Here is a 19,060-nt window from a genome sequence, read left to right as displayed (position 1 = left end):
TGGCATTTTACATTCCTCCCTTTGAAGCTGGATGGCTGGGGGGCTTGCTTTGATCAATAGAATGTGGTGCAAGTGACACCGTGCTAGCTCTGGGCCCACAGTTTAAAAGGCCAAGAGCAGCTTCCATCCTCGAGCCCTGGAAGCCAGCAACTAAGGTTGGGCTAGACAGTTGCATGAAGGAGCCCACATGGAGAGAGACCAGGGAAGGTGAGAAGCCATAACGAACGTGACAGGGCCAACTGAGCTCCCAACTGAATGCAGTTTTGTGTGAATGGCCTCATCACAGAATGTGCAAGAGAAACATCATTCAGCTTAACCCAGTCAACCCAAAGAATTGTGAAAAATTTAAACTGTCATTATTTTTAAGCCAGTAAGCATGGAGGTCACTTGTTACACAGCAATAGCTAACATAAACACGTTATATCTAAGATAGGACTCTGCCACATTCTTTTTCTATCATGTTCCCCTGCTGTATTTTCTTTTTATTTTCTTCATAGCTCTTATCACTAAAATTATTCCATTTATCTTTTTTGTTGTCTGTCTCCCCCAACAGGAGAAAACTGAGAGCAGGGACCTTGTCTATGCTGTTTCTTGCTGTAGACTCTGTGCCTAAAACAATGCCTGACAGAGCAGAATGTTCAGTAAACACTGTAGATTAAGTCAATAGACAGATAGTTCCAACTATGATAGATAACAGATAACAGCTGCTATAACAGTTTATTTCCCTGGAGAGGGAAGTCAGGAATGAGAAGACTTGATTTGATAAAATCTTAACATGGTTTGTCCAGAAGGAGGGGAGAGGGAGGGGCTATTTTCTTTCTAGTTACTGTTCAATTAATCATTATTTTATAAGTGACATTATCACTTTAAACTTCCCATGGTGGCAGGGCATAAAAATTTTTCAAAATATTTTTAGAGCAACCTTCTGAGGATCCAGCTATTAAATAAATAAGTAATCTCCTGAATTATAAAAAAAATTAACTTTACAAAACTGCTTTAAAAAAAGATGTGGAATTTGCTCTACTACTCTGCTAGAAATCTAAATTAAAGGGAAAATTTTGCTTACTCAATTTGAGGAAATAGTTCTTTCTAAAAGTGAGGAGACTTTGAGGAGTATTTTTTGTTTCCTAAGCAGAGAGTCCATTTGGGAATCTTTATGGGAAAAAATAAAGAGATAGAGTTCTTAAAGAATAGATTCAGTAGGGGAGAAACATAGAAAGATCCTTTTTCTCCTTCTTCTTGAAAAAAATGTTTCCTTGCTGGGAAAGAAGAAATCAGAAGAGCTCTGGAGCTTCATGAACCAAAAGTGAGAGTGCAGTAGACATAGTTTCAGGGCTGTGAGTGGGGTGGTGAAGGTAAACAGCTGAACTTTCCTTCAAAACCAAACATGAAGATAAGGAAAATCAGAAAGAGAAAAAGAGAAAGTGAAAACAGGAAATAATGGAGTGGGTGTCGATTTTACTACGCATGTAAAATATATATAGAATATGTGACAGAATTAAATAATTCTACTTTCTTCCTTATGCACATTTTATAAATGTTAATTTTATACACACGCATTTATGCATGCGTGTGCTTAGTCACTCAGTTGTGTCTGACTCTTTGCGAACCCATGGACTCTAGCCCGCCAAGCTCCTCTATCCATGGGGATTCTCCAGGCAAGAATACTGAAGAGAGGCTGCCATGTCCTCCTCCAGGGGATCTTCCCAACCCAGGGATCAGACCCAGGTCTTCCTCTTTGCAAGCAGATTCTTTACCATCTGGTCTACTGGGAAGCCCATGAATACTGGAGTGGGTAGCCTATCCCTTCGCCAGGGGAATCTTCCCAACCCTGGAGTCGAACCAGGGTCTCCTGCATTGCAGCTGAGCTACCAGGGAAGCCCACATGCATATTTGTATCTATATCTACATTTATATGCATGCATCTTGAGTTTTTAGTTTTAAATTTTTCTTTAAATCACTGTTTTGATCTTTGTTTAAAGCTTGGTTTGGGAGGATGTCCCTGATAACCCAGTGATTAAGAATCTGCCTTGCAATGCAGGAGAGGCAGGTTCCATCCCTGGTTGGGAAATTAGGTTCTCACAAACCACAGGGCAACGAAAGCCCATGCACCGTGACTGCTGAGCCCGCACATGCTCTGTAGCCCACGTGCCACAACTAGAGAGAAGCCCAAGTTGCAACTAAGACCCAGTGCAACCAAATACTCTATTTCTTTCTTTTTTCTTTCTTTAAAATGAAAAAAAAAAAAAAAAAAGAAATAGAACTTTTGGACAATCTCTTCCTATTGCACATTCTTTCCCTGTAGAATTTATCAGGAAGTATCATTGATCAGCAAAGAACTGGATGTGTTATGGTCAGCTTTGGTGATTAGAATGTATAATGACACCAGTGTGTCTGCTTCCAGGATAAGAACACATCTGCCTGTGAGAAATGGATGTTTATACCTTCTAATCAGAGCACTCCCTCCTCTGGCTTGTGTCTCTCTGCTTGGCAGCATCTATTCTGAATGACACATTCTTTTCTTAGATAAGGTAATGCCTTCAATCAGGTTTCAGTTCTGTCTTACCAGCCTGAAAGGCACTCTCTCCTTTATGTAACTTTGTCTGGCCCTGACAGATCGAACCTCAAGTGTTCATGTTATAGAGTAATCCTCATGTGGCCATATTATTTCATCTTCTGTGTGCCTTCTGAGGGCACCTCCTTGTTGCCCCATCTATCAGCAACAATAATGATCTTCTAATTCATCTCCAAATTTGATGGTCCCTTCCTGCTCCTCATTCTGTATGCAACATGACGATGCCCATCTTGCCTGCACTGGGAAGTTGCTAGTCATCCCTTTTCTAATCAGTACCCAATTTCTTTCACCTTCCTCCATTGTTTTTGAAGTTGGTGAAAGGGTAATTCCTCGCTTGCAAGTGCCCACCTCTTATTCTAGCCCAGACTCTGGCTCAGCTAGTATTGCTCTGTGACCAAATCTCAACAAATCAGATGCTTTGGGGACTTTAAGGAGCAATCATTCTTATCAAAGGGGAAGATAGACTGACAGTAACTACTATATCACCAGCATACAGCATGCTATTTCCAGCTGGGGAAATTTGCTAAATAGTTCAACCCTCCTGCATTTTTAGACCTCTGGATTGATAAGTGTATTATATATGTATTTTATACAATATATATATATACACAGTATATAATGTTTAACATATTGTATTATATTATACTATGTTATATTACATATTACATTATATTACATCATTCCTGAGCCTGGTCTCCCTGCTACCTTTTTATTGCATTTTAGGATATTTTCAATAAAATTCTTGAATTTGAGATCTTGGCTAGGTAATTTTTAGCACTAGTAGTCAACTTTCCTGACAGGACTCCATGGCCAGCTATGAGATTTATCAAAACTACGAACTCAAGCACATTGAATATTTCAACATTATACTCAATTGTTCATATTTAACAATTCATTAATTGTTAATGAAGGAATGAGGGAAGCCTCATTAGCTACGAGGCTTCCCTGGTGGCTCAGATGGTAAAGCACCTGTCTGCAATGCAAGAGACCTGGGTTCGATCCCTGGGTTGGGAAGATCCCCTGGAGAAAGAAATGGCAGCCCACTCCAGTGTTCTTGCCTGGAGAATCCCATGGACGGAAGAGACTGGCAGGTGACTGTCCATGGGGTCGCAAAGAGTCGGACACGAGCGATTCCACTTTCTTTCTTTAACTATGAGATGAACCAATTTAATGCTTAATACATACAACAAATCAACAGATTATTCACAGAAGAAAATAATAAAAGACTAACATTTTACCCACATTTTCTCAAAAATTTTAATCTAGATTCTAAAAGGCATAAACAAGGATCCATATTGTCAGAGCTGCTTTTATGAAATTGTTTTGTTTATTTTGCTGTATATCATACAAAAATGAATATCTGGAAATAAGGGCAAATGTTCAATGATAAGTGTACTTTTAAGTTATTCATGGTTGTATGAATTTTGTTTATATGGCTATCTGCTTATGTTGTTGTTTAGTCGCTAAATCATGTCTGACTCTTTGCAACCCCATGGACCATAGCCTGCCAGGCTCTTCTGTCCATGGGATTTCCTAGGCAAGAGTACTGGAATGGGTTGCCATTTCCTTCTCTGTATTTGCTTATATGGATGTTGTAAATGGCAAGATAATACTCTACGTTCTATGATCCTCTGAACCCTTCCTCTAAATCCTTTTGCTTAAAGTAAACAGAAGGATTTTTATTGCTGCTACCACGGAGCTTTCAGCCTCCTCGTGTAAAACGAATACAGCAAAACAGTTTCTCTCCACATTCCCCAGCACAGTGAGTTGTACATATTAGGTTCCTAATAGAGTTCACATAATGGAACTATTGTATGTTCAACTACAGTTGAATTGAACTACATTGAATTGAGTCAAGTCAAATCAAGTTAAAATGAATTGAATAGGCTTTTCCCCTGACCCACAGCAACTATAAAACTGGACTATTTGACCACCATTCAGAAAACTGTGCTCACAAGATTATATTCTGGAATCTTGACAGATAAGATTTCAGCAACTCTTTATTTAAACGCTTCTTAGATAAATGACGTGCTGCACTGCATTACTAGGGTTTCTGGCGAGGATTTCCAAGTGAAATGTTATGCCAAAGAAACGGCCTGTGTTTGTAGGTGGTGTGTCATCAAGAAGTGGCTGTAACAGCCTGCTCTGCAGTTCAGGGCTCTGGTTTCACCACAGACTCTGACTCAATGGCAACACTGATTTGCAGAATAAGATGGAGGAAAGTACGTCCGTATGCTAAATGTATGCTGAATTGCAGATAATAGCACAAATTGGGTTTTGTTGTCCTGAAGCTCAGGAAAATAAAAAAAAAAAAGGTTTTCTCTCCCTGTTACTGATTTTCTATAGTACCTCCCTTATCCTAGCATTAGATCAATGCTACTCAGCATTGTGCAAAAGTCTGTTAAATAAAAATGAGAGATTGAAGTTATGCTTGTGGAAAACACTTCTTTGTAAGCCACTTATTCAATAAGATACTTTTTCAAATAATAAGGATAAGCTTTGATTTTTTTTTTAAAGGCAGTCCATATTTATGTGGCTCAAAAGTTTACCAAAATGAGACTATATGCTAACTTAGTCAAGTAGTATTTTTACTTTTTCCTGAGAATGAACCGAAAGAGAGAGAGAGAGAGAGAACTATCATCGGAAACCACCAGATCTTGCTGACCACAGAGATCTGAATTTCATCAGTGAGTCCACAGAACTCACTAAACACCACCTCACACATGTACTGGATACACATACACCATGCAGACCATACCATCTCAGCAGCTTTTCACTCTCAAACCAGTGTGTTCTTCCCCAACTTTGCAGAACACTCAAACATATTCTTTCTTCAAAGTGACCCTTGAATATCCTGGATGAAATCTCAATGGAGGGAGATAAGACCCTCAACAAACACATGATTCATCTTTCTTCACTGATTGGGATCCAGAAGAAAGGATTTGGCGGCAATAATATATAGCCCAGTTCTGAAAAATCAACCTGAAAGAACTTAAAGAGCTATGATTTAAAACAAAGCAAATCAAATAATATCGACACTCAGAAAAATTTAAGAAACAAAAAGTTTAATCAGCCTCACTAAAAATAAAATAAAAATTAGCCATGGTGAAGACAGAACCTTTTTCTGCTTAGTTGTGATGGGGAGACTTTGTCTAAGGGAAGAAATAATGAGGTCCCTTCTATATCATGTAAGATGTTAACCCAGGTAGAATGTCAAACTCAAATCCCTAAAGCACAAATGATGTAATAGAAAGACCATCGCAAATTGGTTATCCATATGGCCAAAAATAAAATTGGATTTCTGCCTGCCCCACAAAAATCAATTCCAGATGGATTAGAGAACTAAATGTTAAAAGTAAAGATTTTAGTGGGAAATGCAAGTGAATTTCTCTCTGACCTCAAGGTAGAGAGAATTTCTTAAAACATAAAATGTGTTGTTGTAACTGAAAAAAAATGAATGAATTTTACTATATTAAAATTAAGACCACTTGTTAATCAGAAGACATTAAAGAAAGTGAAAACATATGTTATGAACTGGAAGAAGATATTTTCAACACGTATAACCAATAAAAAGGTAATAAAAACATATAAAGAACCATGGGAAATCATAAGGAAAGGGCAAATGACACTAATAAATAGTTAAAGGCACGAGCATGCATTTTGAGGCTAAGGAAACGTAGGTTGCCGTATACATACAGTGAAAGTTTCAGTATCATCAGATACCTGGAAAATACAAATTACAATATAAAGATGCCATTTAGATCCATTTAATTGGCAAAATAAAAATAAGAGTAATGATTTTTGACTAGTGCCAAATGTTGAGAATATTTTAGATAATAGGATTGAGAAGTACATATTAACTATTCAAGACCAATTCACTGTAGGCTTATCTCCCCAAAAAAGAGCTGGCTTCCTGCAAAGCTTCACAGAAACAAGCATTCGTCAAATACTTAAAGTGAAAGTGGAAGTGAAAGTCACTCAGTCATGTCTGACTTTTTGCAACTGTATGGACTATACAGTCCAAGGAATTCTCCAGACTGGAATACTGGAATGGGTAACCTTTCCTTTCTCCAGGGGATCTTCCCAACCCAAGGATCGAACCCAGGTCTCCCGCATTTCAGGCAGATTCTTCACCAGCTGAGCCACAATGGAAGCCCAGTCAATTACTGAGTCAATACATTTAACCTCAAGGCTTAGAGCCCAGCACCCTAAAATGCCCTGTGGTAGACTGGTGCTTCTATAAACATGAATACTCATGCCAAGAGGCAAATTCTACCACTCATTATATAGCTGCAACTGATAGATTGGGACCCTTACCTCCTGACCCCTACAAGGGAGGGTACCCTCTACTAACTAGCAAGATAGGGCTAAACTAAAAGTTTTGCTAAATTACTTTGCCATTTTATTCTAGAATCTGATCACATTGGCAGAGGAGCTGGAACATCCTTAAACATGCAGATTAAAAGCCCCACAACCTAAGAACCAGGGCCTACTCCTCTGGTCTGACATTTGGTTATGCCAAATAACTGTAATCTATCCATAACGGATGAGCAAAGTGTAGTTTTAAGCTATATTTTAGTTCTTAAATTAAATAGTGAGTCTTCAAGTGTTTCTTGTATTATTGGAAATAAATGAATACTTATAAACAAATAAACAGCAAAACAAATGCAACCATTCATGAGCCAGTGATGAGAGTGCTTCATAGCTAAAGACTATGATTAATCTCATCCTGTGCTCCCAGTTCCAAAATAGATAGGAAATGTGGTTTTATACTTTTACCTACCTTTTCTGAAATCTTAGTAAGAATTTGTAGTAGACCTATTTGTATCTATATTTCACACAAAGTAAAAGGATAAGATAGGATAAGTGAAGAGCCCAACACTAAATATCTAATAAAAGGTAAGTATCAGATTTAGGGCTTAAGTCTACCTGATTATATATTAGTTTGATTAAGCTGCTGCAATGATACTAACCCCCGAACTTTCAGTGGCTTAACACAATAGAAGCCTCCCATTCACATAGGTGTCCCAGGAGCATCATTTGAGTCAGTGGGGCAACTCTCCTTTATGTGGTCATCAGTGGTCTAAATTTCTTCTGTCTTATGGATCTATTATAACCTTTTAAATCTTCATCATCATGTACCAGAAAGAACACTGAAGAACACACTGGAGAAGTCATGTAAGCCAGCTTTAGGAGGATAGTCATTATTCCTAATCAAACTGCATTAGCAAAAATGAAGTCACGTGGACACACTTAACTGTGAGGGGATGCTAGAAAATGTGCGAAGAGTGAATTTGGATTGACAGCTGGTGACTTCCACCACAGGCTCCAGATCTCATGCTCTTTCCAATCTTTCCAAAGTAGTGTGTCGCTTCCCTTGAAGACGAATGCCAAAGGTCAAAAATTATTTTGGAAAATCACATGATAGCAGGCCATGAGCCAGAAGTTCTGTGATGCTGGCGCACATGTGCTCCCTGAACTAGTGTATTCATTCTTGTTGTTGTTCAGTCACTAAGTTGTATCCGACTCTTTGCAGCTCCATGGGCTGCAGCACACCAGGCTCCTCTCTCCTCCACTCTTAGAGTTTGTTCAAATTCATACCCATTGAGTCAGTGATGCTATATAACTATCTCTGCTGCTTCCTTCTCCTTTTTCCTTTAATCCTTCCCAGCAGCAAGATCTTTTCCAACAAATCGGCTCTTCATTTTCCTGGAGTATAAAAGAAACAAGTCCCAAGAAAAGCCGTGAGGTTCTTCCTCTTCATGCTTGAATCTGTGGATACATATTAAGCAACTGCGTTATACATAGAGCTGGCCAAAGGGAAGAAATGGCGCTGACTATTGTATGGCACTGGGTATGTGTGCATTGGCATGAATAGAAGGAAATAATGAAAAATGAAAACAATCATCATGTTGTAGACCAGTATATGTTGGTTGTCATCCAAGACCATCTTTCCTGGGCTTTGCTTCATAAAATAAAACATATTATTTTTAATTTTGGCTAGCTAGAGCATTAGAGTCTGATATAGTAAAGAATAATCAATATTATTTATCAGTCCTTCAAAATTGGGACTTATAAAAAGAAAATTTTTTTTCAAACAAAATTAAAAGTTTCTGCAGGGTATGACTAGTAGCAGATATTAGAAGACCATAGAGGATATTCTCTAAGCTGCATCTATATGTAGTACCAACTCAATTAGTTATCTGCTGTCATGCTTTTATAAATAATAGTAGCCATTTAGTAAGCACATACTGTGTACTAAGACCTTTATATACTTTATAGCATTTAGCTACAATGATGCTATCAGGTCGTTACTGTTAGGTAGTTAGAATAGGGAAAGGAGTCCAGAATGGCGGTGGCCAAAAGATCTGGAAGGGAAAAGACCGCGAAAATAGAACAAAGGAAGGTCCAAGGACCGGAGTGAGAACCTCAGGTAAAACAAACAACGCTCCTGCCTAAGCCCAATTTACATAAGACAGGCCCAGGGACAGAGAAACATATAAAAAGAGGAGCCAAAGCTCTCTTCTCTCTCTATCTCCTGCGCGATGGGGCGATCTTCTCTTCGCGTCTTCGGATCAACGTGCCCTCACGCCTCGAAGATGGATTTCCTGTTGTTATCTAAATAAAATTGAGCTGTAACACTGAGCTGTAACACAGATTTATTTAAGAGCTATAACACGGTCCGTTCAAGACCTGAGAGCTATAACACGGTCTGTTCAAGACCCGAGAGCTGTGACCCGCCGAGGGGGGCTTTAATGTCTGTCACTCCAAATTTTTGTTGTGATGAGATAAAGAACCGAGGAGCATACACTCGCCTGACATTACTATGATTCCCAATTTTCAGATGAAGACTCTGAACTTGGCTTAGAATGTAGATCTCTCTGATTTCCAATACCCTTCTTCTTCCCCGTCATGATCAGCAGGCAGAAGTCCAACTCAGAGTCAATAATGTTATTTACAAGGTGTCAAAAATAATGATGATTCCCTTGTTTTGATTAGAGCATGTCTTCTGGGAAGGCTATAGCTGGTTCCATACTTGGTAAGTTTAAATGATATCCTTTTATCTTGCCTCTCAGAAAGGTTCCAACTAGCCACCCAATTCTGAACCACCTGGACAGGGTGCCAGACAGCTGAACTGAGAATAGAAGGGATTAAAATATTCTCTTGGTTTAGTCCTTTTGGAAACAATGTTTATCCCTAGGATACCACCAACTTAGAATTTTAAGCCTGTGCATTTTTATCCAAGACATGATCTTTCCAGGGCACTCAAATTATACCCTGCAGGTTGAACAGTTTCCCTAGTAGCATTTCTGCTCTTGACTAGAAATGTCAGTTTCACACATACTAAATAATACGAAATGGAACAGACTTTTCCACCATTTCCTTAGAACTGACTCTTAAGAGCCTATGCAGATGGCAACATGACAAGTACCCCACATTTTATTTTTTAATTTATTTTTTAATTATAGGAAAATTGCTTTATCGTGTCGTATGAACAACTTCTCACCAGCTATCTATTTTACACATGATAGTGCATATATGCCAATGCTTCTCTCTCCATTCTTCCCGCTCTCACGATCCCCCACTATGTCTACAGGTCTGTTCTCTGCATCTGTGTCTCTACTTCTTCCCTGCAAATAGGTTCATCAATTCCACTTTTCTGGATTCTATATGCTGTGCTGTGCTTAGTCGCTCAGTCATGTCCGATGATTTGAGGCCCCCTGGACTGTAGCCTGCCAAGCTCCTCTGTTACGCGTTAATATATGGTATTTATTTTTCTCTTTCTAGTCCATTGCCTTAACCACTCGACCACGACTGACTTACTTCATCTCTGTATAACAGGCTTTAGGTTCATCCACCTCACTAGAACTGACTGGTATTCATTCTTTTTTATGGCTGAATTGTATATATGTATAAAATTGTATATGTGTACCACATCTTCTTTAAAAAGAACAAAAAACAAAGGTGAGCCAAATTCTCTCCAAGGCTTATTTAGAAGCAGTAGATCTGGCTCTGCCAGATCCAAACCATGTCTTGGCTACCTGAGTCATCTTCCTCTGTTCCCTGCCACTTCCATCCTGAATAGACAAAGAGCTACAGGTATATGGGATTAGGGAGTCACTGACCCCCCAACTTCAGCTTCTTGTAAGGAAGGGAATGATGCCTCCTAACTTTACCCCACAGCAAATGAGGAGGGCATATAGAGAACAATCTGAGAGCCTGAGGGCTTCACAGCAATAAGAAATTATCATCTCATTCCCGGGTTGGACCTTTGCTTACGCAATGCACATACTAAATTGCCCATTTAAGCAAGGCAAAAGGACTGAGGAGAGATGGCAACCAGGAGAAAGAGGCATCAGTGGTGAGATTTGGTGAAGGTGTGTGAAATTTTCAAGGTTAAGTGAACATGTCAAATGGTAATTGAACAGGAAGTATCTTGCTGGTAACACACCCAAAAGGGTTGGGCATGCAGTGAGATATCAAGAGCATCAAGAAGCTAGGAGATAAACTACCAGGAGCACAAGCTGAATGGGTTCCAAACAGTTAAGCTAGAAAGAATCTCATAATAAAAGTTGGCAACAAGGAAACCTCAAAGGGCCCTCTTGCATCCCACAAAAGAGTCAGCATATGCATGCTTGCCTTACAGGGGTATCAGCAGCCAGTCAATCTGAGCTAGTGACTCATTGACTGCCCAGAGATACGGAGAATTGCTGTGACCTGCTAAGGTACAGATGCTTGTACTATTCCATCTTTTTCCATAATAGAGAGAATAAGAAAGGGAAAATAGAGAATGAAGAGATACAACATGTGCTCCTGCTCTGAATCAAGCTGAAGTCGGATGCAGAAGAGTAGGACAGAAGCAGTAAGTTGAATATGACATTGAAGCTTTAAATTCAACTAGACTAGACTGGACTTCTTTGTACCTAAAATTTACTGGAAGCCTGTACAATTCATTTAAAATAGTTTAGATTTTTATATTTCATTAAATTACTTGCAAATGGTCACTCCCTTCCCCTTGTCTGCCTCCATAGACTGGAAGAAAATGGCATGAACCCTGCATTCATGTTGGGCTCAGCTATGGAACTTGCTTTGGTATATGGAATGTTGGCAAGAACACAAATAGCATTTAGGTGGATTGGCTGGCTCTCTTGCACGTCTGCTTTTTACCATGAGAAGAACAAGTGTCAGGTCCAAAGAGGATGAAGAACAAGTCACTGGTCCAAACAGGATAGGAGACCCATGGAGAAGACATGAACCCAACTTATGAACTGCATCTAAGCCCTGTCTAGAACAGCTGGAGCCCAGCCAACTGGCAAAATAAAAGGATAGATATGAGTTAATGTAGCCATTCCACCATGTTGATAGTTATTACATTGTTTATCTCCTTAAGATTTTAAATTCAAAGAATGCTGCAGTCAATATCTCTTTGCATATATCATTGTGAATAAGAAAATTATTTCTGCATGCTAGAAAATGAAAGGAAAATTTCTGTGCCAAGGCATTGCACATTAAAACTTTGTTATATACTGCCTAAATTCCTGGAAAAACTGTTAGAACTGTTCATATCATCACTGTTTACATGCCCATCCACTAGACCTGTTTCTCCATTTCTTCCTAAAGGCAGGACTTAATCTTGTCCAGTTTTACCAAGTTCAGAAGTAAAAAACAGAATCTCATATTTCAGTATCAGTGGTTGAAAATAGTAAGGCATTACTACATGTTCTCATAGGGAATGTTTACTACAATTCAAGTGAAAAAGCAAGTTGTAGAATTGTGAATGTAATGTAATCTCATTTCTTGTGTGCACGTATGAATTTATACATGCCTTATGTACAAATGTGTACATGTATATTAACTGTGTGTGTAGGCATACCTTTATGTAAGTCTATATAAACATTAAAAACCTGGAAACATTCTCCAAACTGTTACCATGATTCTCTCTGGCACATTTCTTTGGGGACAAGAGAGTAAAGAGAGAACTTTAGTCATGTGCTTTAGTTATATAGTTTCATATTATTTAAATTTTATGATCATGTAACATTTTATAAGAAAAGAAAGTGATACAAATAAAAGCATTTCCTTAAATATGAAACAAAGATCTTCATTATCAGAATTATATAGCCATAATCTCAATTAATGATTTATTTCCAAACTCACTGAGAAATCCATAAATTGGTATATTCATGTGATATGTCACAATTATTCTGTGCCTGGTATTTATCATTAGTGTTATTTAATTTAGTGGCATATCAAATATGGTAAGTTATAATAAAAAAAATTTAAACATCCTTTATTGATCAGGCAGGTTTCCCTAATGGCTCAGCTGGTAAAGAATCCACATGCAATGTGGGAAACCTGGATCAATGTGGGAGACCTGGGTTCAAGCCCTGGGTTGGGAAGATCCCCTGGAGAAGGGAAAGATGACCCACTTCAGTATTCTGGCCTGGAGAATTTCATGGACTGTATAGGAATTAATAACAATAATCTTTATATTAAGTAAAAAGTATGAAATATTTTAAAAATATCATTCTATATATATTCATGACTGGTCTCATGAAAATAACAAAGTAACACTAATGTACTATAAAATAAATGAATTCCAGCTTTCCATTTGTATTTCTGTCTCAGAGATCTGTGTTTATCAATTTTTTTAAAGTCATTAATGGGCCAACCCAACCCTTTTAAGTAATCTGTTAAAGAGCAAAACAACATTTCCATTGAGATGTTTTTATATCGCTAGTTTATCTGTCTAAAAGTATCTCAAAATTAAAATTCACTCCTACATTTGCAAATCAAGTACACATGTCTGGATGAAGCATTTTTAGTGGCTTTTGATACTCAAGATGACTTTCTCAGAAGTAGGAAAAAATAGAGCATTTTGAGAAATTGAAATTTGGCTAGACAAATAATGAACCCACAAATCATTATTTCCCAAATGTTTTATATACATGGTGTGTTAACTCTCTTTTCCCACTGCTCAAATCATGCAGTGAGTGAGAAGCCACCCTCTTTCTGCCAAAAACGCCATCAGAGTCTTGTGAGCTAATTGGAAAAATGATCACGAAAGAAAAACAAAGAATGTTATAAAACCCTATAAAGCTGAGAACAAATAAAAAGTATTGTAAATACATTTGGATAAGAAAGGAATGTGAGATTTTAGGATTTAGTTTCAAGGGAGCAAAAGACACTTAATATACTTCTCAAGTGCAAATTTGTCCACAATTGCACACATTGGACCAGGTTCTTTAAGATAGCTCAGTGTAGTATATATTTTCTTCCAGTCACACTCTAAATTCATCTTCCACAGTATATTTTCAAATTCTAAATCTGTTTTCCCACACATATGTTTAAGTCTTTTGTTAAGGTATCCAAACAGTCTGGAGAGTACTTCATTTGTTAAACAACAAATCAGAAAACAGAACTATCTGTTACTTTGTCGGAGTATGCTGGCTTGCAGGAAAAGGTTTATGCAGGCATGCACTCACAAGAAAACAGCAAGGCAAGTTCCCTTGGATCCCCCTGGGTCTCCTAGAATTTAGGCAAAGGATAAGAAACATGTTGCATCTTTGAGATCACTTGACCCTTTGCCTGGAGATTTAAAGAAACTGCCTAGTTTCAAGGTAGACATGTAGGATTCAGATCCACATTCCAGAGTTAATCTAGGAACCATTGGAAAATCTTAGAAAGGTATATTTATTCAGTTTATGTGCTCAGATCCACAGGTACCATTTACTTAGTCCCATTTTCAGCTGTGTGTTCACCTGAACCACGATCAGTGTGTTACACATCTTTCTAAATGCAAAAAATTTAACTACAAACAGCCATTTGTAATATGCCTGTTTGACCTAATTGCACCCAAGTTTATAGTCAACAGGTGCTTGTGGGAATGCAATGGTTTGCATAGCTAAAACCAAATCTGTAATACATGTCACTGTATCTTGGGGGCTGGATACAAATTAAGAATCCCAGGAAGTAGGGTTGTCCTTGGAAAGAAATATTTCTGTAAAACTCTGCCTCCCAAGACTCCTCAGTTTTTCCCTCTTGTTTCTTTTACTCTCATCCAAGAGCAGATGCTGCTCCTTGCCTCTCATCTTCTGCCCTAAATGATTCCTGCCCATCTGCCTAACCTCGCTCCTCGCATTCTCTGCCTGATCAAGTGCATCTGCAGTGGCCTGTCTTTTCCTCAAGGGCACCATACTGACCCCTCTCAAACCATTTTCTTTGCCCTTCTCCCTGCCTGAAATATTTTTTATACTCTCTCCCATTCTTCTGTTCTCTCTGCCTGTGATGTTTTCATCCTCCCCCAAAGGCTGGCTGTCTCATCATTCTTGTCTCAGCTTGAGCATTTTCTGCATAATTTTTTTAAAGCTTTCCCTGACCAGCACAACTAATATGTTTTCACACAAATTTCTCTACACCCTATTTCCCTTTTTAGTAAATTGTTTGCAGCACTTACCACTAACTGAAATTATCTCATTAATTTATTTCCTTCTTGTCTGTGTTCTCAATAACAGCTCCCTGAGGAGCATCTCAAAGTGTTTATAGCAAGCTCATAAACATGCTTGTTGAATAAGGGAGTAAATGATTATTGCAGTTGCTTTTAGTCTCTTCATTGCTACAAAGTGATGGGAAGGGAGCTCTGGTTTTGAAATCAGAACTGCATTTCAATTCCAGCCTTGCTAATTACCTGCTGAATAAACTTGGGCAAGTTACCAATCTTCTCTGAGCTCCAATTTCCTCACCTATAAATAAGAATAATAGTATCTACCTCATTGGGTTTAGTGAAGATAGAACAAAATAGAATAGAAACAATGATTAAAGTGTCTGCTCCATAAGAAACTCTCAGTAAACATTAATGACAAAGTAGTGCTTCTCTCAAAGGATATTTGCATTTGAAAAGGTCTCAGGAAGAGGCTAAATCTTAATGAGGAGATGCTTGCCTAGCAATCAATGGGACGCCTGTTACTGGTGTAGTTTCTTTTGGCCAAAAAGAGATCATATTAAAAAAGAAAGTTAACTAGCACCTTGCACATCATAGTTTGAAGACAACATTTCCAATGGAGAAGGCAAGAACTCTTTTAAAGGATGAGACAGAAAGGAGCTTAGATATTGGTGAGGAGAAAGTCTTACTCAGCAGCATCTCCTGGGTGGATTTATCTTAGGTATTGGCCCTGGAGACCCAGAAAATGTCAGTCTCTCAGAGTTGATAACACCAAGAGATACTATCTTGCAATGTACACACTGATGCATGTAAACTAGAGGCCAATTTGTTGAATTAGAACAAGAACTATTCATATTAGCCTAAGCTGTCCATTTTCTCTTTCTATGAAAAAAAATTTGTGAAAGACAGATTTTGATATAAAAATGGCTTGGTGGGCAAGGAGAACTATTTGTGGGTCTCAAATATTTTTGGATATATGCTGTCAGACATTAAGGCATCCATCTTCACTGCCAAATCCTTGTGTGGTGCTAGAGGGGTGTTGGCAGCGTTCTTCTTCTAGTTCCTATGTTTCAATATTTCCTCACCTTCCACCTGACCCTTTCCTTAGATATCTTGATATCATTTATTCTTCAACTAGGGGCTTCCCTGGTAGCTCAGACGGTAAAGAATCTGCCTACAGTATAGGAGACCCAGGTTTGATCGCTGGGTCAGAAACAACCCCTGGAGAAGGGAATGGCAACCCATTCCAATATTTTTGCCTGGAGAATTCCATGGATAGAGGAGCCTGGCAGGTTACGGTCTACGGTGGCTGCAAAGAGTCAGACACGACTGAGTGACTAACACACACACACACAAATCCTACAATTGCTCGGGTCTTACTAATTCAGACAGGTGAGAGTTGAAAGAACTGTTTCAGCCACTCAGTTCCATGCCAGTTTCCTAGAATGCATTTCCTATAATTACATTCTCAAAACATTTTATTGTTAAGGACTTATTATGCCTTAGTATATTTTATGTTTACTGTCTGTGTCTATGAGTTCACACATTTGAAAACTGTCAGTGACTGTAGGAGGAATAAGGACTTCCAGACGTTTGGACAGTTCAAAAATACCTCTAGTTTCATCTTCCCAATAATATGATTGGATTGCAATTCTCTGCCTCCTTGAAAGGATGTGTGATGATTGACTTGCTTAATTAATGAAATGAGTGGGGATGATTTGTGACACTTACAGATGAGAGTCTTTAACGTCCAGGCATCATTAGCAATGTTTACTCTGTCACAGCATCTGGTGATGTGCCAGGTAATAGAGACTTCATCAGTTTAAATCCCCAAGTTTAGTTTTGATTCTCAAGTCCATTGAGCAGATCCCACTGCCCAAATAAAATGAACATGTTATATGTGTAGGAAATGCTTCTCAGTTGCTTTAAGTCACTAAGCTTTTGCAGTTATTTATTTATGCACCATAATTCAACCCATCCTCACTAACATTGAAATGAAAATCTCTAGAGTGGACATGTAGATGATATCACCTTAATGATATCTGGTTTTTCCTTCCTTTAAAAATATTCCAGATTCACCATCTATAAAATAAGATTTTAAAACAGAAGATGTCTAAGGTTCTTCCCAATTGCAATTATATTTATACATTTACTGATGATTTTCCTGAGACCTGTCTTTAGGTTCATGGGCATATGGGTCAATCTGGGTTTCCGTTCAGCCATCTGTTCAGATGAGTTTTCAATACTCTGTGATCTGATGTTAGGTTATCCCTTTTTAGAGATCTTTTGGAGAAAGAACTGTGGGTTTTTGATAGTATAAAGGAAGATTCTCAGACAAGAATTTTGCTGTTTACAAGTGATTTCTTTCTCAGAGTTTTGAATTTATAGAAACAGGGCAGTTTCAACTTTTTCAGAGAAATTGGGAAGTAAAGCAATGAGTTATTTGTGGCCCTGTGAAAAGAAAACATGGCTAAAAAAAAGAAAATAAAGAAAAATTACACCTAAAAAAAAGAAAGAAAACACAGCTAATGATGAAAAATTATTGAAGGGAGAACAAATGGCTCATTGAGCACATGGGAGCAATATTGAAATACTTTGGGAGGAAGAAAACACCCTCATGAAAAGTAAAATATCTGTCAATTGGAATGATTGAGAGAAAGAAATGTTCTAAGTGTATCAATAACCAGTCAATGGACTATGTTCACAGGTAACAACTTTCTCAGCAGAAATGATTGCTCATCATTAAGCTTTATTCAATTAGCCAAGCAAATGAGAGGGAGAATGCCACTGATGAATATTTTACACTTTCTTATTTTTTGTGTTCATCTTGAATTCCTCACTGAGGATAACATATGCAATGACTAGATCTTAGCTATTATTTCAAAGTCCTTTTGTAACCCCAGGTTGCAAAATACAGCTGAGAGCGAAGTAAGAGCATAAAATACAGCCTTTCCTCCCAGAGGCTCAGATAACAGACTTGTAGCCAAATGGAATTTTACCAAACTTTCTAAAATGAGTAACATTGTGTGAGCACTGTTCCCTTGGGAACTGTATGAAAATGAGATGTCTTATCACAAAGGATTCTCCAAGAAAAATCCTCAAAGAAACAGGCAATTGTCTTGACCTAGAGACAACTGCAGAAAATTACAAACACCTAAGAACAGCTTAAACTAAAAAACTTGAATTTTTCCAAATATGATAATAAAAAGATATGAAAATTTATTGAAAGTCTATTACTCATTCTTTCAACACAATTTATTGATTGTATCTAAGGTGCCAAGAACCATGTGGGATGTTTTCACATGATTTGTATCATTTGGTCAAGAATTCTATAAAGTACAGATGAATTTATAGATAAACAGCTTATCTAAAGTCATGCAACTATAAAACCTCTTATCCAGGAGATGTTTATTAAGGTTTTCCGCATGCCAGCACTATTTTATACACTAGGGTGCATCATTAATGTTTGGGGGGAGGGTCCAAGAATGGGAGTACAAATTGAGGGTCCTATACCATATGGCTAAATATTTAAAATATAAATGTTACCTAACACAAGTTTGTATACCTAATGCACAATGAGGCCAAAAAAAGCCAAAAGTCAGAGTCTGGAGCAGAGAAAGTTTTATTGTAGGACCATGCAAGAAGACCAGGTTGTTCATGCCTTAAAAAATCCTGAACTCCTCAAAGGGTTTCAGCAAAGTGCTTTTAAAGGGAAGGTGAGAATGGAGGCACAATTTGTTGTTGCAAACTTGTTGGTGTCAGAATCCTTTGTTCTTGGAGCTATTCATGTAGATCAGGTCTGATGTTCCTATAAAACGCCAACAGAACAAATGCTGTTTTCTGTTCTGCAACTTTTTTCTCTATATGAATGCAATCTTGTTTATCATAACCCCAAGAGTAGGCTATTCTATATATTTAAGGCTATAAGCAACATTCTTTTACAAAAGGTGCAGAACCAGCATGACTAAGCACAGGCCACAAAGCACAAGGGTTAAAGTCAAAGGAACACATCTAATATGAAATCAGATTTCTTCTTCCCTATT

The sequence above is a fragment of the Muntiacus reevesi genome, chromosome 9 (assembly GCF_963930625.1).
Source record: "Muntiacus reevesi chromosome 9, mMunRee1.1, whole genome shotgun sequence".
Classification (NCBI taxonomy): Eukaryota; Metazoa; Chordata; class Mammalia; order Artiodactyla; family Cervidae; genus Muntiacus; species Muntiacus reevesi.
Note: the sequence above shows the minus strand (reverse complement) of the source record.